This window comes from Bubalus bubalis, chromosome 2, assembly GCF_019923935.1.
Source record: "Bubalus bubalis isolate 160015118507 breed Murrah chromosome 2, NDDB_SH_1, whole genome shotgun sequence".
NCBI classification, from domain to species: Eukaryota; Metazoa; Chordata; class Mammalia; order Artiodactyla; family Bovidae; genus Bubalus; species Bubalus bubalis.
In genome coordinates this window covers 119,352,154-119,378,606 of record NC_059158.1, presented here as the reverse complement: position 1 = coordinate 119,378,606, position 26,453 = coordinate 119,352,154, and the positions used below count along the sequence as shown (strand labels likewise).

Below are 26,453 nucleotides of genomic sequence, written 5' to 3'. Positions count from 1 at the left end.
TGCATGGAAGAATCACAGTTTGAAAACTGATTAGAATCCATTTCCTCTTCGGTGGCTCATTTAATTATTCAAAGGTGCATATATTATAAATGTCTATCTTATGAGGGGCAATCTTACTTCTCCAAGAGATAAACCAGCAGAGCTTTATGCCTGCTGTCCAAAATGTGGATGGCATTAAAATACATTGACTATAAACACTAGAATGATTGCCAAAATACTCTGCAAAATAATATGGAAATAAAGTGTGCCTATTTACATTTTTCTTGCTACAATGGACCCTACAATGAGGATTTAAATATTAATATTCCTAGAGCACTATAGACTACTTTTTAACTGGTAAAGGGGAAAAAAAGATTAGTGATGGGAAAATAATTCAAAATCCCCCCCTAATGCAGAGCGGTGCACATTAGTCAACATAAAAAGTCCTCTTTTAACAGTTCTCCCACCACTCATAAAAATCAAGAGGATGGAGTAACTAAATTAACCAATTGCTTCCATAGCAATAGATAACAACATCTTCTCCCTGGGCAGCATGCATGATATTGGCAAGGAGGTATGACTGATAGAGAAGGAGGAACTTGAGCATCTTTTACTATATGCACAGTAAAACTTTTCAATTTTCAGATCTGTCTTCTATTCTGTTGACTTTCTAGCATCATTCACCAAAGTAAAGCACAGACTACCTTGATTTGAAATACATGCCAGATTTTCTTTACAATAAAGTTTATAAAACACTAAGTTTCTTATTTCTTTCTCTCTACCCCATCCCCAATTTCTTTTACTCCATTCCCAATAAAACCTTCTTTATTGAAAAATAGTCAAATTATTTGGGGACAAATGAAAAAAAAACATAAAGGTTTCCAGTTCACTGTGTATACACAAATCATCCAAGAAGCCCCAGTCTTTCTTTAAAAAAGATAAGTAAAATATGATATAAACATTTGACAAACTATAAATGGGTTATTGTGACTCACAGTTTAAAGCACTGAAGCCAATTTTCACATAGTGACAGTGGCAGTCAATTCTGCCATAAACTCTTTGGACTTAAAAACTAGGTCCTAAATAAATGCTAGAATAAACCATGCATAGAGGGTGTTTTCTTAACGTTTACCCCTTCTCAGATCAGTACATTTAGGTTTATCTTTCATTCTGATGAACCAAATCCAGCAGAAGTCAATCTCACTCCTTTTTCTGAAATGGTTCACACCACACCTCTTGTTCATGCTTATTAATGCTTATTGTTCAATACCTCTATCCCTCCAGCATTTTGGCTAGAATTTCCATTTATAAACTTATTCCATATAAGTTGAGACAGTAGATTATCAAATCATTAGCATTAAAGTAACAACATTAAGCAGAGAAGGCAATGGCACCCCACTCCAGCACTCTTCCTGGAAAATCCCATGGGCAGAGGAGCCTGGTAGGCTGCAGTCCATGGGGTCACTAAGAGACGGACACGACTGAGCGACTTCACTTTCACTTTCATGCATTGGAGAAGGAAATGTCAACCCACTCCAGTGTTCTTGCCTGGAGAATCCCAGGGATGGGGGAGCCTGGCGGGAGGCCATCTATGGGGTTGCGCAGAGTCGGACACGACTGAAGCGACTTAGCAGCAGCAGCAGCAGCAGCAACATCAAGACAAACAATACAGTTTCTCTGGTTGCTCAGTGGTAAAGAATCTTCTTGCCAATGGAGGACACACGGGTTTGATCCCTGCTCCAAGAAGGTCCCGCATACCATGGAGCAACTAAATTGGTGTGGCACCACTACCGAGTCTGTGCTCTAGGGCCCATGCTCCACAACAAGAGAAGCCACTGCAATGAGAAGCCTGTGCATTACAACTAGAGAGCAGTCCCCGCTCACCACAACTAGAGAAAAACCTGTGCAGCAGCAAAGAAAGACCCAGAACAACCAAAAATAAAGAAATTAAAAAAAAAAAAAAGACAAGTAATAGTTGTCCCAGACCAGAAACACTTTTCTGGAATGCAATGTGACTGAAGGTTGATAGGTCAATTTCTTTGTTAGAATCTGTGTGATGTGATGAACAGTTATTTCCCATATGAAGGTTCTACTTAAGACTACTCACAGGGCTTCCCAGGTGGCTTAGTTGTTAAGAATCCATCTGACAGTGCAGGAGAGACAGGTTCAATCTACCCCAGTATTCTTGCCTGGACAGAGAAGCCTGATGGGCTACACAGTCCATGAGGTTACAAGGAGTCAGTCACAACCGAGCTCACATGTACAAGTCAGTTAAGACTCCTCTGAAGTAAGAGTGACAGATCAGAGATGCAATGCTCTATGTATTAATAGAACCCTGAGCATGTATGCATGCTAAGTCACTTCAGACCCTGAGTCTTTGCAACTCTATGGACTGTAGCCCACCAGGCTCTCTGTCCATGGGATCTCCAGGCAAGAATACTGGAGTGGGTTGTCATACTCTCCTCCACGGGATCTACCCAACTCAGGAATCGAGCCCACATCTCTTACTTCTCCTGCATTGGCAAGTAAGTTCTTTCCACTAGCACCACCTGGGAAGCCCCGAAAAGAAGGCTAAGATGGGCAAGAAGTTGTGAAATACTCATCTCAAGAACTAAGACAATGAAAAAAGGGGCAACAAACAATAAGAAGTGAGTATCTTGGCCAACAATCACAAGCACTGCCACATTTATTAACTCAAGAGGATGTGTAGGAAAAGGGAAAAGAGTAACTGTAAGCAATTATAACCGACTGTTCAGTCCAATAAAGGAATCTTGAGAAGGAAATGGCACCCCACTCCAGTACTCTTGCCTGGAAAATCCCATGGACAGAGGAGCCTGGTAGGCTACAGCCCATGGGGTCGCAAAGAGTCAGACATGACTGAGCGACTTCACTTTCACTTTCAAAGGAATCAAGAGGAAATTACAATTTTATATCTACTGATTCTGATTTTGATTCACTCACTGAAACTGAAGGCAAATAACTAGAAAAATGACTTCAGAGTGAGTTTTTTGGTTTATGAACATGATATAACTATAATGTCTACCAAACACTGTCTAACAGCAATAATAGATATCTTATGTGTTTGGGTACTGTACTAGACACTTTATAATCACAATCTCATAAAATCCTCACAATAAATAAGTAAATGTACTATTATTTTGACAAATTTGCACATCAAAAAATGAGATTTAGAGAGATCAATAACAATTACATTCACTGTTAATGAGTAGAATATCTCAAGTTCCAACCCATAAAAGTCCAAGTTCAGAAACCATGCTCACTCAATAATATGCTGTTCTAGAAGTAAATATTTCTTGAAGCAGTCCATAAACCAATAAATCAAGGAATAATTTGAGCCTCTACATATTTGAAAAATTCACAGTTTTATAAACACTCTTCAGAATTCTGTAATGCTTTCAAATAAATTCATATTTTCCATAATGGCATAGTAAAAAAATATATACCATTTTAAAAATTGTAAAACATATTTGAGTAAAAAATATTTATCTGGTGTTCATAAAGAGATACACATATGAATGTCAGGCTCCTCTAAAAATGACCCATCACTACCTAAGGCATCTTCAAGTCCCTGCTTAGGAAAGCAGACTTAATAAACTCTTACTCTCATTCCCTCTTTTCATCCATCTTAAATTCATTACCATTATAATATTTCTCAATCTTGGTTTCATTTACATCACTTTATTCCACAAAGCCTTTTAATGTCTTTATGTTATCTAAAGAATTAAGTGCAAATGTGACAGTCTAGAATAATAATTGTCTAAAGCCAAGATGATGCTGTGAAGATGCTGTACTCAATATGCCAGCAAATTTGGAAAACTCAGCAGTGGCCACAGGACTGGAAAAGGTCAGTTTTCATCCCAATCCCAAAGAAAGGCAATGCCAAAGAATGCTCAAACTACCACACAATTGCACTCATCTCATACACTAGTAAACTAATGCTCAAAATTCTCCAAGCCAGGCTTCAGCAGTGCATGAACCATGGACTTCCAGATGTTCAAGCTGGTTTTAGAAAAGGCAGAGGAACCTGAGATAAAATTGCCAACATCTGCTTGATGATAAAAAAAGCAAGAGAGTTCCAGAAAAACATCTATTTCTGCTTTATTGACTATGTCAAAGCCTTTGACTGTGTGGATCACAATAAACTGTGGACAATTCTGAAAGAGATGGGAATACCAGACCACCTGACCTGCCTCTTGAGAAACCTATATGCAGGTCAGGAAGCAACAGTTAGAACTGGACATGGAACAACAGACTGGTTCCAAATAGGAAAAGGAGTATGTCAAGGCTGTATATTGTCACCCTGCTTATGTAACTTCTATGCAGAGTACATCATGAGAAACGCTGGGCTGAAAGAAGCACAAGCTGGAATCAAGATTGCTGGGAGAAATATCAATAACCTCAGATATGCAGATGACACCACCCTTATGGCAGAAAGTGAAGAGGAACTAAAAAGCCTCTTGATGAAAGTGAAAGAGGAGAGTGAAAAAGTTGGCTAAAAGTTCAACATACAGAAAACTAAGATCATGGCATCTGGTCCCATCACTTCATGGGAAACAGATGGAGAAACTGGAAACAGTGTCAGACTTTATTTTTTTGGGCTCCAAAATCACTACAGATGGTGACTGCAGCCATGAAACTAAAAGATGCTAGCTCCTTGGAAGAAAAGTTATGACCAATCTAGACAGCATATTGAAAAGCAGAGACATTATTTTGCCAACAAAGGTCCATCTCATCAAAGCTATGGTGTTCCCAGTAGTTATGTATGGATATGTTAGTTGGACTATAAAGAAAGCTGAGCACCTAAGAATTGATGCTTTTGAACTGTAGAGTTGGAGAAGACTCTTGAGAGTCCCTTGGACTGCAAGGAGATCCAATCAGTCCATCCTGAAGGAAATCAGTCCTGAATATTCATTGGAAGGACTGATGCTGAAGCTGAAACTCCAATACATTAGCCACCTAATGCGAAGAGCTGACTCATTTGAAAAGACCCTGATGCTGGGAAACATTGAAGGCTGGAGGAGAAGGGGACGACAGAGTATGAGATGGTTGGATGGCATCACCGATGTGATGGACATGAGTTTGAGTAAACTCCAGGAGCTGGTGATGGACAGGGAGGCCTGGCTTGCTGCAGTCCATGGGATCACTGAGAGTTGGACATGATTGAGCAACTGTACTGACTGATATATAATTTCTTTGTGCAAAACAAGGAAAAAAGCTAAACCAGCAAAGCCAACTTCCTAAAAATTAAGAAAAAGGAATATAAATGTATGGGTATGCTCAATTGCCAAGTCACTTCTGACCCTTTACTACCCCAGGGACTGTAGCCTGCCAGGCTCCTCTACCCATTGGTTTTCCAGGCAAGAATACTGGAGTGGATTGCTATTTCCTTTTCCAGGTGATTTTTCTGACCGAGGGATCAAACGTGCATCTTCTGCATTAGCATGCAGATTCTTTACCACTCATCCACCTGGAAAGTCCCAAAAGAATATAAATGTATATAATAAATATGTCACTGACTCAGTGGACATAAGTTTGAGTAGGCTCCAGGAGTTGGTGATAATATTAGTAATGAATATTAGTAATGAAAATATAACTGTAGAAATTATTTTTCATACTTAATTTGTAATTTAATGCTGATAATACCTACCACTTCTTAAAATTGCCCATTATGCTTGCAGACATTCACAAGTTTCTAATTTATCATCCATCTCCAATTAAAAGACTATGTCAAGTGAAGTGCACAGTTTTAGTAAATGAACACAAGTTATATATTTTTTAAAAATTATATCTGTTACAGCTTCGTGTTACCAGTGTACATGAGGCAGTGTTGAGCTAGTGCTACTCATAGTATGACCTAAAGACCCCAGCATCATCACCTGGAAATATTAGAAATACAAGGCAAGAGTCTTTATTGCTATTTGCTTTATTATTTTAAAAACATTCTCATTTGGTTTTATTTGTTCACCATTAATTTGTTTATAAAAGAAGTAGCAATTATCCCAATTGTAATTTGGCATTCATCACTCCCTGATAATTATGTTTGTTTGTGACACACTTCTACATGGATCACCATTAAATTAGAAACAAAACAAACATGACAGCTATCAGCAATGTGTTTTTCAGTAATATTTTCACAATATCATGATTTATAGGTTTGGCAGATCTCCTAAGATTCTGAACCTGTTTAGACTTCAAAACCACAAGTAAAACTGTAAAACATCAATTAAAAAAGCAAATAAACAAATCTGCTATCAGCAAGGTGGCAGACTAGGATGCTCCCAGCCTTCATGGAAACACCAAGTAAATAACAATGGACTGATTAAAATAGCATTATAGGAACTCTAAACCAGCTAAGGATCTGTAGCAACCAAGCAAATATCCAACCATGAAAAAGCCATACTTAAAAAGGCGAGATATGTCATGGCATGTCTGAATGCCCTATTACCCTCGCTGGCATAGTACAGTATGCTCAGGAGGAAGGGACTCAATTCCCAGTTCCTTTCTTCAGATGGAAGAACTGAGTGGGAGTTGTTTGCATGCTCTGGCCTATCTGTGTGCTACCTGAGGGACTGGTTTCTGTCTTGCCTGATAGAAGTAGCAGCAATAGCTTAGATCTCAAGTCGAAGGCATGGAAGGCCACAGAGACTTCCATGGTGAATGAAAACTGCAGGAGGTCTGTAGACAAACAGAATTTGAGGAAAAGAGATTATCTGCTTAGAAATAAACTATAATATTCAACAATTTAAGAAAAAGCTAGGGTGAAACCCTTAGAGAAATCAAGACATTTTAAAAGAACCATGTATACTGAGAAATTGTGGGAAGTGGGGAAGGGAGAATGTAGGGTGGGGGACATGGACACACAGGTCTAGGGAAGACAAATGCAAAAAAAGACCTGAAAATATGTTGAGGTTTCCTGCTGAACTGATTAGAGAACATCTTCCTCTGCAAAAATCCAGTCTCTAATGACTGGAAGAAGTGGCTATTTATTAAAATGCCCAGTTTTAAACAAAAGACCACAGGCTTACAGAAAAAGAAAAAGGAAAACATGGTCCAGTCAGAGAACAAAATATATCTCTAGAAATTAACTGTAAAATAACAGGTTCTGGACTTACTACAGAGAGACTTTAAAACAGCTATTAGAAATATGCTCTATAAGCAATAGCAATGGTTTTCTCAGCAGAAAATTTGCAGGCCAGAAACAGTGGGATAATATATTTCAAGGACTAAAAGAAAAAACTATCAACCACAAAAAATCTATGTCCAGCAAAAACATTCTTTGGAACCAGTCTGTTGTTCCATGTCCAGTTCTAACTGTTGCTTCCAGACCTGCACACAGATTTCTCAAGAGGCAGGTCAGGTGGTCTGGTATTCCCATCTCTTAAAGAATTTTCCACAGTTTATTGTGATCCACACAGTCAACGGCTTTGGCATAGTCAATAAAGCAGAAATAGATGTTTTTATGGAACTCTCTTGTCTTTTCGATGATCCAGCAGATGTTGGCAATTTGATCTCAGGTTCCTCTGCCTTTTCTAAAACCAGCTTGAATATCTAGAATTTCATGATTCATGCACTGCTGAAGCCTGGCTTGGAGAATTTTGAGCATTACTTTGCTAGAGTGTAAGATGAGTGCAATTGTGCAGTAATTTGAGCATTCTTTGGCATTGCCTTTCTTTGGTATTGGAATGAAAACTGACCTTTTCCAGTCCTGTGGCCACTGCTGAGTTTTCCAAATTTGCTGGCATACTGAGTGCAGCATTTTCACAGTATCATCTTTCAGGATTTGAAATAGTTCAACTGGAATTTCATCACCTCCACTAGCTTTGTTCATAGTGATGCTTCCTAAGGCCCACTTGACTTCACATCCACGATGTCTGGCTCTAGGAGAGGGATCACATCATTGTGATTATGTGGGTCGTGAAGATCTTTTTTGTAGAGTTCTGTGTATTCCTGCCACCTCTTCTTAATATCCTCTGCTTCTGTTAGGTCCTTACAATTTCTGTACTTTATTGAGCCCATCTTTGCATAAAATGTTTCCTTGGCATCCAATTTTCTTGAAGAGTTCTCTAGTCTTTCCCATTCTATTATTTTCCTCTATTTGTTTGCATTGATTGCTGAGAAAGGCTTTCTTATCTCTCCTTGCTATTCTTTGGAACTTTGCACTCAAATGGGTATATCTTTCCTTTTCTCCTTTGCTTTTTGTTTCCCTTCTTTTTCACAGCTATTTGTAAGGCCTCCTCACACAGCCATTTTGCTTTTTTGCATTTCTTTTTCTTGGGGATGGTCTTGATCCCTGTCTCCTGTACAATGTCACGAACTTCGTTCCATAGTTCATCAGGCACGCTATCAGATCTAGTCCCTTAAATTTCTTTCTCACTTCCACTGTATAGTCATAAGGGATTTGATTTAGGTCATACCTAAATGGTCTAGTGGTTTTCTCCACTTTCTTCAATTTCAGTCTGAATTTTGCAATAAGGAGTTCATGACCTGAGCCACAGTCAGCTCCCAGTCTTGTTTTTGCTGACTCTATAGAGCTTCTCCATCTTTGTCTGCAAAGAATATAATCAATCTGAGTTTGGCTTCGACTATCTGGTGATGTCCATGTATAGGGTCTTCTCTTGTGTTGTTGGAAGAGGGTGTTTGCTGTGACCAGTGCATTTTCTTGGCAGAACTCTATTAGCCTTTGCCCTGCTTCATTCTGTACACTAACGCCAAATTTGCCTGTTACTCCAGGTGTTTCTTGACTTCCTACTTTTGCATTCCAGGCCCCTATAATGAAAAGGATATCTTTTGGGGGTGTTAATTCTAAAAGGTCTTGTAGGTCTTCATAAAACTGTTCAAATTCAGCTTCTTCAGCATTACTAGTTTGGACATAGACTTGGATTACCATGATACTGAATGGTTTGCCTTGGAAATGAACAGAGATCATTTTGTCATTTTTGAGATTGCATCCAAGTACTGCATTTCAGACTCTTTTGTTGACCATCATGGCTACTCCATTTCTTCTAAGGGATTCCTGCTCACAATAGTAGATATAATGGTCATCTGAATTAAATTCACCCATTCCAGTCCATCTTCATTCGCTGATTCCTAGAATGTCAACGTTCACTCTTGTCATCTGTTTGACCACTTCCAATTTGCCTTGATTCATGGACCTAACATTCCAGGTTCCTATGCAATATTGCTTTTTACAGCACTGAACCCTGCTTCTATCACCAGTCCCATCCACAACTGGGTGTTGCTTTTGCTTTGGCTCCTTCCCTTCATTCTTTCTGGAGTTATTTCTCCACAGATCTCCAGTAGTATACTGGGCACCTACCAACCTGGGGAGTTCATCTTTCAGTGTCCTATCTTTTTGCCTTTTCATACTGTTCATGGGGTTCTCAAGGCAAGGATACTGAAGTGGTTTGCCATTCCCTTCTCCAGTGGACCACATTCTGTCAGACCTCTCCACCATGACCCGTCTGTTTCAGATGGCTCCACAGCGCGGGCGGCTAAGACAGCACACAAGTGCAGCTGTGAGGGGCTACCCCACATCCGAGGTCAGGGGCGGCGGCTGGGAGGAGCTATCCCACATGCGAGGTCAGTGGTGGTGACCGGGAGGAGCTACCCCATGCCTGATGTCAGGGGATGCAGCAGGGAGGAGCTACCTCATGTCCAAGGTAAGGAGCAGTGGCTGCACTTTGCTGGAGCAGCCGTGAAGACATACCCCACATCCAAGGTAAGAGAAAACCAAGTAAGATGGTAAGCACTGAGAGAGGGCATCAGAGGGCAGACAGACTGAAACCACAATCACATGGTAAACAATCTGCCTGCAACGCAGGAGACCCAGCTTCAATCCCTGGGTTGGGAAGATTCCCTGGAGAAGGAAATGGCAATCCACTCCAGTATTCTTGCCTGGAGAATCCCCATGGACAGAGGAACCTGGCAGGCTATAGTGCATGGGCTCACAAAGAGTTAGACACGATTGAACCACTAACACACACACACATAGAATTTGCAAAACAAAAGATAAAGATTGTCTGTGTTAATTGACACACAATATAAATATGTAATTGTTATCATTTATGTAAAATACGAAAGATGGAACTGTAAAAGAGTCATTTTGATATCTGTCTGTATGTGGGGAGTCATTGTTTAATGGGTATGGAGTTTCAGTTTGAGAAGACAAGAAAGTTCTAAAGATATATGTTAATGTAGGCTGCACAATGGTATGAATGCACTTCATATCAGTTAGAGCGGTACCACTCTTATTACCAAAGAGAGTAGCACACCTAAAATTATAGTGGTAAGTTTCATGTTATGCATATTTTGCCACAGTTTTAGAAATGTACATGATAGCAGCAGATATATTAAGTGACTTTAGACAGTTTTAGTGTCCAAAGAAAGAAAACCACATAACTTTGCTGTAGGGCATCTAAGATCACTTGAAGGATGTAGGAATCACTGAATTGCTCTTAAGCAAGATTCAATATGGAAAAAAAATCTTCATCTTCCTAGATTAAACCAAAAATTTAAAGCAGTCCCCAAAAAACAAAACTCTAAAAGAACTCTTCCCTTGATCTGATAAAATTACTGTGAATTAGTCTGGAAAAATAATCATTTGAAGATAGAATACTTAAAAAAAAAGAGAGAAAGAAAGAAAAATCATGATGCATGCTGGGTATTACATGTAATATAAACCTGTACTAATAAAAAAATGTGATATTATAACAATAGAAACACTAATTAAAATTATATTTCAAAACAAAATCCATGGACACACATATCAACAAATTATTTAGATTTTGACCCCAGTTTCTCATTATACCTTCTTTCTGTAAGAAGGCCAACTGGGGCTTCACATGACACCTAGATGAGATGACTTCATGGTCTTTATGGTGCCAAATCAGACAGTCAATTTTTCCATTATTTTACACAAATTCTCAGCAGCAACCTAAACCATTAACCAACACATCCTCCCAGGAAAGTCTTTCCTGTGATACCACACTCTCCTAATTTTTTATCCTCCATCATGAACTACTTCTCCATTTTTTTTACTGGTTTTTTCTTAGACTTAACTCTAAGCTGTGGAGCTCCCCCAGGCTTGGCTCAGGCCCACTTTTTTCCTCTATATGAACACAATTTCTAGTGATAGCATTTAATGGCATTTTACACCATTCAAAGATTTTTAATTAATTTTATACATTAAATATTTAAAATGAATGTATGGACAAGCTATTAAAAAATTGATCTCTAAGAAAACAGGTAGCTAAAGGCATCACTGTATCTTTCAAGCAGCCTAGCTTTGCCCTCTATATGTATAACTTCTTTTCATGTATCATTGTTACTTCCCTCATAGCTCAGCTGGTAAAGAATCCACCTGCAATGCAGGAGACTCTGGTTCAATTCCTGGGTCAGGAAGATCCACTATAGAAGGGATAGGCTACGCATTCCAGTATTCTTGCCTTGTGGGATAGGCTACCCACCCCAGTATTCTTCCCTTGTGGCTCAGCTGGTATAGAATCTGCCTGCAATGCAGGAGACCTGGGTTTGATCCCTGGGTTGGGAAGATCCCCTGGAGAATAGAAAAGCTACCCACTTCAGTATTCTAGCCTGGAGAATCCGTGGACTGTTTAGTCCATGGAGTCACAAAGGTTTGGACACAACTGAGTGACTTTCACTTTCACATGTATCACTATCACTTGTCACTTGTAGGACTTACTGCTTCCCAGATTTATGCCATTCACATATGCAGTTTTACACAATTTTTTTCTACTTTTCCCATGAGAATTCCAAGTGAGGTAAAATACTTATTTTGATCAAAGGGTTTACATCTCTCAAAATTGAGTTTCTTATTAGGTTATTTACATTTACCTAGTTGGAAAGTTCCTTAGCCCTAAGTGCAGTCCATGAACCAGCAGAGTCTAAAGTTGACCTTTAGATGCTGCTGAACATCATCTGAAAGCATGCTTGAAATAAAAAGTATTTAGCCTCATTCTGGACCTGCTGAATCTCCATGGAAGGCCCAGTCCAACAATGTCTTTTAAAATCTGTCCTAGTGATTCTGCTGTTTGCTAAAGTTAGATAAACATCCCTGAGGTCAGTGCTACTCGAAGAATGGTAGTGTCACTTCTGAGATAGTATAAATGCAAATTATTTGGCTCCATCACAGACTTACTGGGTTTCTGGGTCCTGAAGAATCTTTGTTTTAACAAGCTTCCAGAAGATTCTTGTGCACAGTAAAGGCTGAGAATCTCAACTATAGAGATTAAGTCCTAGGAATACAGTTCTGAAACTATTAAAATGATGCACCTCAACCTCAGTGAAATTTGGTGAATACATTATTGGTTAGCAGCTTTGGCATCAGTATATCTTGATTTTAAATTCCAATTCTATAACTACAAGCTCTATTAACATATATGATTGACCTAATATTTCACAATTATGAATCCAACAGATAGTGCCTAAGACACAATGGTCACTTTTATTATCTTCTTCCTACCAAATCTTGTTTCAATCTCAATTGAGTTCCACCTCATCTGCAAGTGAAACCATGACATACTAATCTTTGCACCTCCTACAACTGGTATGGCACATAGTAAGTGTTCACAAACTATTTGGACTGACCAACTATGGTCAGCTTTACACTTTAAGAGTAAAGAATAAGGTCTTTAATCTCCAGGGAGTCATCCCAGCCATTTGAGAACTAGAAGATGAACTAGCTATCTCTCTCTGTAATCTAAAGAGAAAAGACATCCCAGGAGAGTAGTTGTTGGCTCATCTCAGGAAATGTATGCTTATTGTTTAAAGACCACTAAAAGAATCTCAGTGATCTACAAGTTGGGATCAACAGTCCTAAAGTTTTGGGATTCATTAGTCAGCATGAGTAGCTAACAAGGCAGACAATCATCTTTGAGTGTGATTTCAGCTGAGAAGGCTGCAGACATCATCTTTCATTGTTTTCCCAAAGTTCCAATATTTTAGCAAACTATCCTCTTGCCTATGAGGATGGCAGTGAAGCTAGTTATTTCTCATTATATCTGTGATGCCCAGCACAATTTTTGATACATGATGGACCTACCCATGCCGGGGTCCAGCCCCGGCTGATCCAGGGTATTCGAAGGAGAGACAGTGTAGGCGACCTATTTATTTAAATATTTATCAAAGATATAAAGAGTAATAGAATGAGGATAGCTCAGTAGGAAAATTCAGTGGACAAAAGAGGCTGAGTAGCTTGGTTTACGTGGGAGACCAATAAAACTTCAAGACAAGAAGTTTGCACCACTTATGTAGGCCGCAGGCGTCCTTCCGTTCTCCCGAAGGAGAGGAGACACTGAGGCCTCCTCGGTCGGATCTTAGAAGCCCAGGCATAATTAGCAAGCATGGCAGGTTCCACGCTCCAGATGGAGACTCAGCCAGAATTTGAGAGAGAGAGCGACATGGGGAGACCAAGTTTCGGTGAACAAGGCCCGCACTTTATTTTCCAAAGTAGTTTTTATACCTTAAGTTGTGCATAGAGGATAATGAGGAAAGGGGTGGAGTCATGCAAGGACAGCAGTTCCTGATCCTAATCGAAGCCAGGCTTTCAAACTTATCATATGCAAAAGTTTAGGTGATTTACATCATCTTCTGGCTAGGAGGCCGGTTAACATTTTAAGAAATTTATTTTTCTCTAAAGGTGATTATTTCAAAGTCAGGTGCCAGCCTCCAAAAAAGCATTGGACAAAGATGCATTCCTTTAGGGCAAAGGTGAGGTGGGCTATAACAAGCAAAAGAATTAACTCAAGGGTCCAAGGTTACAAACATTGAGGCTACTACTTACATTTCTATACACCCATTATATCAATCAATACACTGCCAAGGACACAGTAGGTAAGGGGTATGGAGACTTAGCAGCAAACATTGGCCCAACAAGTGAAAAACCCTTCACCAATACAATTTCTAATCAATCTTTTAACTACTCAAAGGAATCTGTGTTTAGACAGTTTAGAACATCCCCTGCCTCTCACAGTTGGGAGGCTCTGAACAATCACATGTGGCCGGAAAAACCTATTCAGGCAGGCTAGAGGACTTCCAAAGGAGTTTGTAGGTTCAAACACTGTCACACCCAGGAATTATTAACTGGAGCTGTAAGCTAACTCTTTTTTCAGAGAGAGGTAGTGGGGGACAGCCCCCTGTAAAGTCAGAGGTGTAGGTGAAAGCACAAAGCAGAAAGTAGGCAGACTCTGGTTTTGGGGGTAGATGCTCGAGAATTTCCAGGGGGACTCCTGAAGCTTGATCCTGCCTTTGCGTATGCCGAGCCTCCTTCCTCATGACCTTTGCCATGGGCGGAGCTCCTGCTCCCGGCAGTGATAGAATTCTAGTTGAGCTATTCCAGATCCTGAAAGATGATGCTGTGGAAAGTGCTGCACTCAATATGCAATATGCCGGCTCCCGGCATCTCCCCCTTTTTTATTTCTTAAAACAGCCAGATGCAGCTCATTCGCGAGCTTCTGAATGTTCTGCCAAAGAATCCTGACAATACAAGGAAGAATGATTATGAGAAGCAAAATTAAAGCACCAGCAATGACGTATCCAAGGATATTAGACAGAATGTTTTTTCCAGAAATAAAGTTAGAGAAGGTGTGAAATAAGTCATTAGCTTCTCCAGCGGTGGTAAAATCCAGTCGAGAGTGTTCCAGGGTCTGTATTTGATTATGAAATTTCCCTAAGTCTAGGCCAATGTCAGAGCTGTTCCAAACACCTGAAATATGATTTGTAATTTTTTTCCCATTTATAATCTGTCTCGTTTACCTTTAAAGATGTCACGCATATCCACCAGTAATCAGCGTGGCAAGACAGAGCCATTTTCACTTTTAAAGTCTGTAACTCAGTCCCAATATGCATTATTGCCTCTTCTAAGGCGTCTACTCTCATCTTTAATTTCCTATCTATAGCTTCCTGTGTTGCTAGAGTTAGTGAAACATTTTTAGACACAGTATCAACATATTGGGCAGTATGCACTTGTTGAGTCAATGATATTGCTGCCACAGTAACAGAAGCAATTGCTGCTATTAAAGCTGATATTACTAAAATAAGTAGGCCCACAAACCATCACAATCACATTAAATCTTGTAGTTGTTGTAACACAGCGAGACCATAATTAACATATCAATAAGTGGTTACATTATAAGATAAGGTGGACGTTGTAACACTACAAAGGAGCAAACATTATATTGAGGGTTTAAACAATATGAGAGCATACATTGTTCACAAGTCACTACATTGGGTCCACCAGTGAAAGTCATATGTACATTAAGTTTTCCAGAATCGTTGGTAAAGAGAAAAACATAAGGAGAAGGTAGACAAGCCAAAACAGAATAAGTAGAATTATTTTCTGGTTGGAGTTTGCACTGAAGCAGCCCTGTCGGTCTTGCCAGGATCTCGATGTTTATCTTGCCTCCCCTTCCGGCGGGCTCCTCTTTTGTGATCGATGCAATGGGGGAACTGGATGTCTGGGGGTCTGCAACATACCCACATTCACTGATGTTATGAATGTAATAGACTAAGAAACTATTTGGGGGATGTGGGACAATACTTTTCTTTATCTTGCAGTTACTTTCAGAATTTCAAATCTTAATTTTCAGTACATTTATATCAACAGATATAAAACTACTTTTATATCAAAGTGTGATATAAAACTAACTTAACAACAGATTATCCATGTTTAATGTAGAGTATTTGTCATAGAGAGAGAGAAAAGAGTAAAATCTAGCAACCTGGTCTATCTACTTTACTTGTGTGACTCAAGCTTAGCTTAGCTTAGCTTAGCTTTCATTTTCTTAGACATCAGACAGAAATAGCAGCCTATGTCCAAATAATGCCACTGGACACTGTCTAATGCAGCCAGTACTTCCCAAAAATCATCTCCATTTTTCTGTCTCCTAGATAAAACAGCTTTGCTTTGTTCACATATACAACAGAATTGACATTACCAATTTGCATATGATATCTGTGAGCCTTGAAAGAAATCATGCAAGTGAAAACTATTCATAAACTGTTTAGGCCGTATTAAATTTTGTAACCACCTCTAATTTAAATTTTAAAATTGTATGCAATTGTTCATGAGTATTAACTGTCATTGAATCAGGAAAAGCAGTTCCTTTGAAACAGACAGTTTTGTAAAACTTTTGCAACGTCTTAATGAGCATATACATTTTTGAAGTTTCAGTCTATTGCAAGGACAGATGTCAGCTTATATTGGATGATGAATGGAAGGAGAAAGAAAGGAAGGAAGGGAGGATTGTAAGGAATTCAGATGAGTTTATTACCTTCAAATAAGTGACAATCCGCCAACCTACTTGGGGAGATCAACAGATTATTAAACAATAGAAGAAAATAACACAAAATATTCTTAAAAAATTAATACTGTAGTGTAAGAAGTTGAACGTGATAGGAATCCAGAGAGGAGACTGCCCCCTCAATGGTGTTAAATATTAGGTATACTAAAGACCAAATCTATTTTGACACTTTCCTAGCTAAAGGAGACTTGGATCAGGAAGAGCTTATAGGTGAAAGACAGAAAAAGTTCACCTCAGGCTGAGGGAGAAACTATTCATTGTTAACTCTTCGGTTGAACAAGGTGTATTTAATAGGCTTCTTTTTCTAGTGGTTAGTTAAAGGTTGCCATTGTCCAAGAGTCAAATAAGATTCCAAACAAAGGTTAAGAAAATAGCACCACTGGCAAAGCCGGACTGCTTGAAAAGAACAAGTGGTGCTGTAGCTACAAGCCAAGTTCAAAGCCAGCATTATTAATTTGCTCTTTATAACACAGCTGACCTTTAGCTGCTGCTGAGCATCTGGGGACAAATCTGGCAATTCACCAGATTTCCTTATTTAAACTAACTGGACTTCTATATCACTAGCACCAAATTACCAGCCAAAAATCTTCCCAGGAAGTCTGTGTGCATTGGGCGGGATCTGGAAATCGCTGCCCTCCTCAGGAACAAGTGTCACTTCTCAGTTAGGCACACAAGGGGGAGAGTCAGTGGCGAGGAAGAATTCTCTTTCAGTAAGAAAGCCTTTGGGGTCCTCATGTGTGTGTGTGTGCTCTGTTGCTCAGATGTGTCCTACTCTTTGCGACCCCATGAACTGTAGCTTGCCAGATTCCTCTGTCCAGAGGATTTTCCAGGCAAGAATACTGGAGTGGGTTGCCATTTTATTCTCCAAGGGATGTTTGAAGCTCAGGGATCGAACTTACATCTCTTGTGTCTCCTGCATTGGCAGGTGAATTCTTTACCACTGCAGGGTTCTCAGCAGTAGAAAATAATTGAATAGTTGAAATAGAAACAGACACACTTGACACTGCTCATAGCTTGATTTTTTTCACACATTTACTTAATATCTATTATTTTTAACCCTGAAAAAGTATAATGAACTTTGAAAATTAAGCATTTTATTGTTAAAATTTTCAATTCTGCCCTTCAAAGGGCAAGAATAGAGGTATAACCACTTTTTTTTTTTCCCCAAACTGAAACACAGAATTTGTGTAGGAAAAAATTTTTCTAATTCTTCCTTCACACGCAGAAATTTAATATCATAAGAAGGCAGTTACAGCTAGAACACCAATTTTACAACTTTTTCTTGAAAAGAAAAAAAGAGCAGGAATCAGGGAAATAGAGCAGAACAGGAACTAAATGTGCTTTTAATTATTTTTATTGCTTTTGCCATTAAAATGTTAATAAGTATCATACAGGTATTTAAAAAGGAAAGAAATAAATTATATTTTCACTATGTTAATCAACATTCTTGTACTTCTTTTAATTGGAAATGTTAAGAATATGTGTTTATTTCAACTTCTTTATTACCCTGTGATGGTTATGACCAATTCTAACACATATATATTCTACGTACACATCATGCAATGAAGAAATAAGAAATTAACAAAGATGTGGACCTTTTAGTTAAATCTGCAGTAATGTGGTATCCTGGATATTTTTCAGAAGCCCCATGGACCAAGAATAATTAAATAAATCCAAGGTAAATTACACTTCATCTACATAAGTATGCATCATGCATCATTTGTGCTCTGCTTAAATGAGGACTTCTCTGGCTGAAATTTGTGTGCGGATGAGTAAGGCAATTACTTGCCTCAAAGCCAGTCAATGTTTCTATTCATGTGCTGAAGAGAGCCTTTTTTCCCCCTGGTCTGTGAATACAGTAGTCAGTATCTGCAGCCTTCAACAGAATGTCCCCTCAGTACTCTAGTTATAAACTGACCATCCCCCAATCTCTTTCAAAAGAAGTTTGCTCTAAATGTTCATTTTGCCAGAATTACTGGAGAGTTTAAATCTAAATTTGATATTTTTTAAGTTTTGCATGTCATATTTTCATTCTCCAAGAGATATAAAGGGCTTTTCCTGGTGGCTCAGGTGATAAAAAAATTTCCCTGCAATGCAGAGGACCCAGGTTTGATCCCTAGATTGGGAAGATCCCTTGGAGAAGGGAATGGCTACTCACCCCAGTATTCTTGCCTGGAGAATTCCATGGACAGGAGCCCTATGGTCTACAGTCCATGGGGTCACAAATTCAATCAGCTTTAAGTCTGTGTTGGGGAGGAAATGGGCAGTGACAATCCACCTTCCAGGAAAAGATAACCGACTTCCTGTCTGTCCCTCTGGAAAGCCATCACTGCTTTGGCCACATGATAGACATCATCAACTCACTTTCTTGTGATATTCATTAGCATAAAAAAAGCATTCTCGGAATTTGAGGATGCTTAATAGATGTCTCAAACCAATCATAAGTTCTCTCCTCATAAAAAAACATTGATGTAAGGATTCTAAGTTACTAGTCACAAGTAATAAGCTTACCAAAAGAGACCCATGTCATTGCTCATTTTGTTAAGCTTTTTAGAAGAGATTTTTGAAGATAAATTTAAGAGCAGTTATTCAAAGAAGAAATGCTGTAAGCACTGTTTTGGAGGCTCTCTTCCTCAAAAAAGCAACAAATTAATGGGGATAGGGCAGAGAAAATAATTCTCCCAGATTTAAATTTGCAAAACCTAATCCAAAATATATGGGCTTCTCTGGTGGCTCAGTGGTAAAGAATCTGCCTGACAATGCAGGAGACACAGGTTTGATTCCTGAAGAAGGAAATGGAGACCCACTCCAGTATTCTTGCCTGGGAAATTCCATGGACAGAGGATCCTAGTGGGCTATAGTCCATGGGATCCAAAAGAGTAAAACATGACTTAGCAACTAAACAACAACAATCCAAAATATACACAATTTACCTACTAGCATACAAACTCCAGGGATCTTGTTTCTTTTTTATGTGTATCCACAGTACTAATTTAAGAGCCCGAGGCACAGTAAAGCTTCAACCTATATTTGGTAAATAAATAATTAAATCTCTAAAACTAGAAGCATGTTTTTTTCCAGAGATCATCCTCTTGGTTAATGTATGCTCACTCATAGTGATGGCCTTGTTGGTCTCTCTAGAATGATGCATTGATGCCCCCAGGTTTGCATAAGGCCCCCTTCCATGATGGCACCTTGGCTTACCCTGATGGTAGCACTTAAATTACATCTGATGGTCTAGTTTCATATGTCTCTTCCACTAGACTATTTTCTTTAATCAACAAATATTTATTGAATGGGGGCAGGGTGGATGATTGGCTTAGAAGCCACACTACTAGTGGTTTTGAGGGTCTTTCTTCTCAGAAAATACATATTTCATTTCCCCCAACTTTACTGAAATATAATTGACACATAATATTGTATAAAATTTAGGTATACCAAGCACTAATTTGATACACTTATGTATTGTGAAACAGTTGCCACAGGAGCACTGATTAACACTTCTATCACCTCATAAAATTAACATTTCTTTTTTGTAAGAACATTTAAGATCTACTTTCTTAGCAATTTTAAAGCCCAATATATGATTGTTAACTCTAAGTTATTCATCTTATAACTGGAAGTTTATACTCTGACCACCATTGCTCCATTTCCTCCGCCCTCCCCCTGGTAACTACTCTTATTTCCATGAGTTTGACTTGTTTAGATTTCATATATAAGTGATATCATGTAGTATTTGCCTTTCTCTCTCTGACTTATCTCACTTAGCATAGCCCTCAAGGTCCATCCATGTTGTCAAAAATGGCAGGATTTCCTCCTTTCTCATTGCTGAAAAATATTCCATTGTATGTACATAACTATACCCATCATCTTTATCCATTCATCCATGGATGGACACTGGTTGTATCCATATCTTAGCTAATGAGATTAATGCTTCAGTGAATATCTGCTTAAGATCCTGATTTAATGTTCTTTCACATACTCCCAGAAGTGGGATTGCTGAATCCTATAATATTTCTGTTTCGCACTTTGTGATGAATCCCCACACTGTTTTCCACTGTGGCTGTACTAATTTACTCCCGCCAAAAGTGCACAAGTGTTCCCATTTCTGTACATCCTCATCAACACTTGTTATTTCTTGTCTTTTTTGATATCTTGATGGGTATAAAATAATATCTCAATCTGATTTTCACTTCTGTTCTCCTAATGATTAGGGATGTTGAGCACGTTTTCCTGTACCTGTTGGCCACTTGTATGTTTCCTTTGAAAAACTGTCTATTCAGGTCCTCTATCCACTATTCAATCAGATTTTGGGGTTTTTTTGGTTTTGCTATAGAGTTGTATGAGTTTCTTACATACTTGGAATATTAATTCTTTATAAGATATAAGATTTTCAAATTATTTGTCCCAAGGTAAAATACGTTTTCTTTATTATAGTTTTCCATGATAAAAATTCCTTATCTGGTTTCCTCAATTTGGCTGTTAAAAGGAAGATAAAGGATATTAAAAAAAAAAGTACTTGATGAAACCCAGGGCTTGCTCCTTCATCACAAACAGACATTTACAGATGTCTGTATTGATTCAGACTCGATGATTAAACTTGAACTTTCATAAGATCACCCAGGATATATGAATCCACCCTAACTGTCCCCCTCACCTTCTTTTTCTCTCCTTTTAAAAGATCATTTCTAAATCTCCATTCTACCTCTCTCTTCTTACTAGATGCATTACTCTAATGATGTGTGTGCTGTAAGTTCCACAGTTTCTGAACAGCTCAACATTTCCCTTTATTCTTCCCTTTCCAGAAGATTTTCTGTACAACATAATGGTACCACAGTAAATTTAGGGAACAAAGAAAAATATTGCTTTCTTGTGGTTGAATCATAAGAAACAGAACTGGCCCCAGTTTGTGAAGAGGAACACCGCCTATATTCTGCCTAGATTGTTATAGGTAGAGAAGTTGTTCAGCAAACAGAAGGAGGTAATATGCAGCAGTGCTCTCCTAGTTATTAACTGTGATCCCCTAGACACAAAAATTCCTATTGAAGAAATGAACATATAAGAGAATACAGGGCTAAGATGATCAAGTATCTTAAATTTAAAACCAATTTTCCTTGCTCTGGTTTCATGTTCACCAAGCAACTTCTAGATGTTCATTTAACTTCCCTGAAAAGTCTGTCAATAAGGACAGAAAGGCTTGACTAAACTGATCCAAGTCCTACATGCTGCAAGGTCATTTTTCTAGATCAATTTATACCTTAGCAGTGTAGTTTCTTTGCCAGTCTCTATGATGTTGTTTAATACGAATCTGCACCCAAGAGGTAGATGCATTAATATGATTTTAAGTATCAGTATATCTATTCCCCAAATCTGAGTAGCAGATCTTGTCTTTAGGTGAATCCATCAAAATAAAAGGAATGTTATGAGAAATGAAGATCAACCAGTTGATTTCACTGGGTAACAGTTCAACTTGGTGTTCACTTGTCTTTCAAACTTTCATAGTAGACATATATCATAGATTCAGTTATCATTCTCAGTAAGGTATTTACCAACATCCCAGCCTAATATATATAATATGACAACGTTCACATCATCAGTAAAAGAAAGTGCTTCAATTTGATACCTACATGTTCAGCAGATACAGCAAACAATCTTTTGGTAAAACAATAACCAAAAATATATTATATCTGTAATCCACTAAGACTATGCTCCCCAAATTTTGCTACACATCACTTTGGAGATCCCAGCAGCATACCAAAGATATGGTAAGATGCAGAATAAATTCAAAATCCATTCACAGAGAATCCATTCTACCTGAACATTTGATGTGTACAAGTTTTTTACCTAATGAATATATTAAGATATGATGTTTTAAAGTAAGCAAGATTTTTCATGGAGAGCAAAAGCTATATAATATGTTGTAAAGACAAATAATTTAAACCTCAAAGATATTTCAAGAAGTAATCATATTCAGTCTGTAGCCTTCCTTGTTACTATTTAGTAAGCAAGTTTGAAAAATGCTGCTCTAAAATAAGATCAAAACAGTTTACACTGTATATTATATACACAGTGTATACAGAAATGCCAGGCTGGATGAATCACAAACTGAAATCCAGATTGCCAGGAGAAATATCAACAACCTTAGATATATAGATGATACCACTCTAACTGCAGAAAGTGAAGAGGAACTTAACAGCCTCTTGATGAAGGTGAAAAAGGAGAGTGAAACAGTTGCCTTAAAACTCAACTTTCAGAAAACTAAGATCATGGCATCCGGTCCCAACACTTCGTGCAAATAGATGGGGAAACAATGGAAACATTGTCAGACTTTATTTTCTTGGGCTCCAAAATCACTGTGGATGGTGACTCCAGCCATGAAATTATAAGACACTTGCTCCTTAGAAGGAAAGCTATGAAAAAACCTAGACAGCACATTAAAAAGCAAAGACATTACTTTGCCAACAAAGGTCCATCTAGTCAAGGCTATGGTTTTTCCAGTAGTCATGTATGGATGTGAGAGTTGGACTATTAAGAAAGCTGAGCACCGAAGAATTGATGCTTTTGAACTGTGGTATTGGAGAAGACTCTTGAGAGTCCTTTGGACTGCAAAGAGATCCAACCAGTCCATCCTAAAGGAAATCAGTCCTGGGTGTTCATTGGAAGGACTGATGTTGAATCTGAAACTCCAATACTTTGACCACATGATGCGAAGAACTGACTCATTTGAAAAGATCCCGAGGTTGGGAAAGATTGAACGCAGGAGAAGGGGACGACAGAGGATGAGATGGTTGGATGGCATCACTGACTCAATGTACATAAGTTTGAGTAAACTCCAGGAGTTGGTGATGGACAGGGAGACCTGGCATGCTGCAGTCCATGGGGCCGCAAAGAGTCAGACACAACTGAGTGACTGAACTGAACCCCATGTAATTTGGGTGTCTTAGAGAAACCAGAGACAAACTTACTGCATGTACATAATTATTGATGTGTCATGACTTAAGGAAAAAACAAATGTCTTTCCCCAAACACATACTGTATCAATTTAGAAAGATGTAGACTAATCCTGTATCAGTGATATCTTTTGGTTTAGGCTATTTTCAACTTTCTCAAGGCTATTTTCAACTTTGATCTCATCTCTGTTTTAGTTTAGGTCTCAAATGCATGCTTCAACCTATATTCTTGAATAGTTTAGTAAGATTTGAGCCAATCTTCACATATAGGTCCTGTATGCCCAGAAGCATTGCAGTAGACCATATGACTTCAGGAAATTTTCTGCCAAATATTTGTGTATGACAATTCCTTTTGTATCAAAAGTATGTCAAAACTGGATACTCTTGATCACACACACAGCTATTAAGTCTAGGATTCCAACAAAGTCAGAATATTGGGGCCTTCAGAGAGTACTGTTTATACAAGTCATGATTATTAAAATGCTTTTTAAAAAAAATAATTTATTTTTCAACTATTGTTACCAGAATAGACTTGGATTTTCTTACCATTGTCTTAGGAACTCTTACTTTCTTACCCAATATTTTATTATTACAATTTTTAAACATATAGAAAATTTGGAGAAAATGAAAAGTGAGTAGCTACGTACCCAGCAGCCAGATTTCAGAATTATTAACTTGCTATTTATGGCATTAACTTTTTTGGTGAAATTTACATAGAGTAAAATGTACAAATCTCACATGAATCAGGTACCAGTACTTTTCATTTGCCTTGATAATTATCTCTTTTAAATTTCATTGAACTCTCCATGAATCCTACCTTTACTCCATTTTCTGATATGAACACACTGGGACTTGCTAATCCCTTGTTCTGTTTAAACACATCCCTAATAATTTCATGAATGCTGAATTTATAGTCCTATATTTTCCACCTTTCCAGAGTAAAGAAATCCAATTATTAAAAATGTCATCATTTCTCCAAGATCACAAATACATACTTGAATTTGTATTCCTGAATATTTCAATAAGAATTTAGCAAACTCTCATATAGATAGGTCTTGTACACACGGAAGCAGGAAATGTGAATTTGATAGCCTGCCATTGCCCATCTGGTTTGTAACAAATCAGTGTTATGTGACTTCAGGAAATTTTTTCAAAAGGATGTGGCACTATAATTCCTTTGGTCTCAGAAAAGGAAAGGAAAAAAAGAAAGTGACAGTCGCTCAGACTTGTCCAACTCTTGGCAACCCCATGGACTATATATAGTTCATGGAATTCTCCAGACCAGAATACTACAGTGGGTAGCCTTAACCCTTCTCCAGGGGATCTTCCCAACCCAGGGATAGAACCCAGGTCTCCTGCATTGCAGGCAGATTCTTTACCAGCTGAGCCATGAGGGAAGCCCATTGCTATCAGAATCACATTGATACTGGCTACCTTTTCAGTGATCTTATTCATTTTTCATGGATAGTAAAAACAACAGTAAAATGACCATCGAAACAATGAGCATTTTTATAGAGTTTAACAATAAACTTCATTCTCTCCTTCTCTATACTCCTCTCTTTGCTCACTCTCATCACCCCTGATCCATACCCTCATCTCCCTCCTCCACACACATCCTCTATTCCTTTCCTTAAATTCTGTTCTAATTGCATTGTGAAGAATGAGTCAATACTGGTTCAGTATTCAGCCCTCTGCGTGCATATGTATATTTGTTCACTTTAAACTTCACAGGCCACTAACACAGAAAAATAAATCATATTTAATAACTTCAAAGTGAAAATGATGTGACTCTACATGTGTATAATAAAAGGAAATATAGTTAAATTTGTGTAAATCTAACAGGATCTCAGGAAGAATTAAATCCAGTTTCCCTTATCTAGAAGCAAAAATATTAGCAGAAAAATTGCATCAGCCAAAAATCTCTCCAAATGTTTTTAAAAGTTATTGCTTTGTAAACTTTAATGATGTTTTCACACCAGTGTTAAAACCCATAATAACTCTTTCTCAGAGAATTTTATTATAAAAATAAAGCACCAGAGCTGTTTCCTCCTGGAGTAATGAAAAAACGAGCAAATAGAAATAAATTAAGTAAAGACTATGATTTAAAACTTAACAGTTTATTTATTAGAGCTAATGTAAAAGTTTCCCTAAATAATATACGAAAATGTAAGTTCAGCATACAGCACGCATAAAAATTAACATACATATGTTAACCTGTGAAAAAGAAATAAAGACAATAAAGAAACTACAGATAAAGAAAATGCTTCATTAACTACAATGGGTCATTACTTTATTTCCATTTATATTTTAATCACAAATTGCAACTGTGACTACAGGGCAAAGAGAAGCAGTTATAATGTAATTACATATGGAAACCACAAAGCAGATTGTTCTTGGGTTTTATTTGTAGCAATTGTAGCTTTAGGTACAAGATTCTGAGATAGTAGAAAGTAAAGCCCTCTTTTTTTTCCCATTCCTAGAAAAAAGAGAAAGCCAGAAAGGAGGACTGAACAATTTGACAATGTTTTTTGCTTGCTGAGATAAATCGATCTTTAATCCATCAAGTGTGGTACTGCTTACATGCTTGAAATGAAAAGGGTTTCATCTAACAAAGGGATGCCTTTCCTCATTGGAGGTCTATGTAGAAAGGTCACCAGCGTACTTGCACACGTTCCAAAGAATTTTAAAAATAAGTCAAGACATATATAATTATCCCTCCTACTATACCTTCACTTTTATTCTCTATTATATGTTCTCTAATACCTGCATTTGGATATCACAATTCTAATATTATAGGTAATCTATCTTTCAGCTTATGAAATAGTGGATGTTAATTATCTTTCTGAAAACTGGAGAAAACTCTTGAGAGTCCCTTGGACTGCAAGGAGATCAAACCAGTCAATCCTAAAGGAAATCAACCCTGAATATTCATTGGAAGGACTGATTCTGAAGCTGAAGCTCCAATACTTTGGTCACATGATGCAAACAGCTGACTCATTGGAAACGATCCTGATGCTGGAAAAGATTGAAGGCAAAAGGAAAAGACGGCACAAAAGATGACACAGTTAGACAGCATCGCTGACTAAATGGACACGAATCTGAGCAAACTCTGGGAGACACTGAAGGACAGAGGAGTCTGGTTTGTTGCAGTCCATGGGGTCACAAAGAGTTGGACATGACTTAG

The 26,453-nt window shown here is 38.1% G+C and overlaps 1 protein-coding gene across 2 annotated transcripts in view; it reads right to left on the bottom strand.

Annotated features, from left to right (window-relative positions):
- The window catches only part of DPP10 (dipeptidyl peptidase like 10), a 793,501-nt gene that overhangs the window by 616,898 nt on the left and 150,150 nt on the right, over positions 1-26,453 (bottom strand). The gene's annotated exons all lie outside the window — the stretch shown is intronic.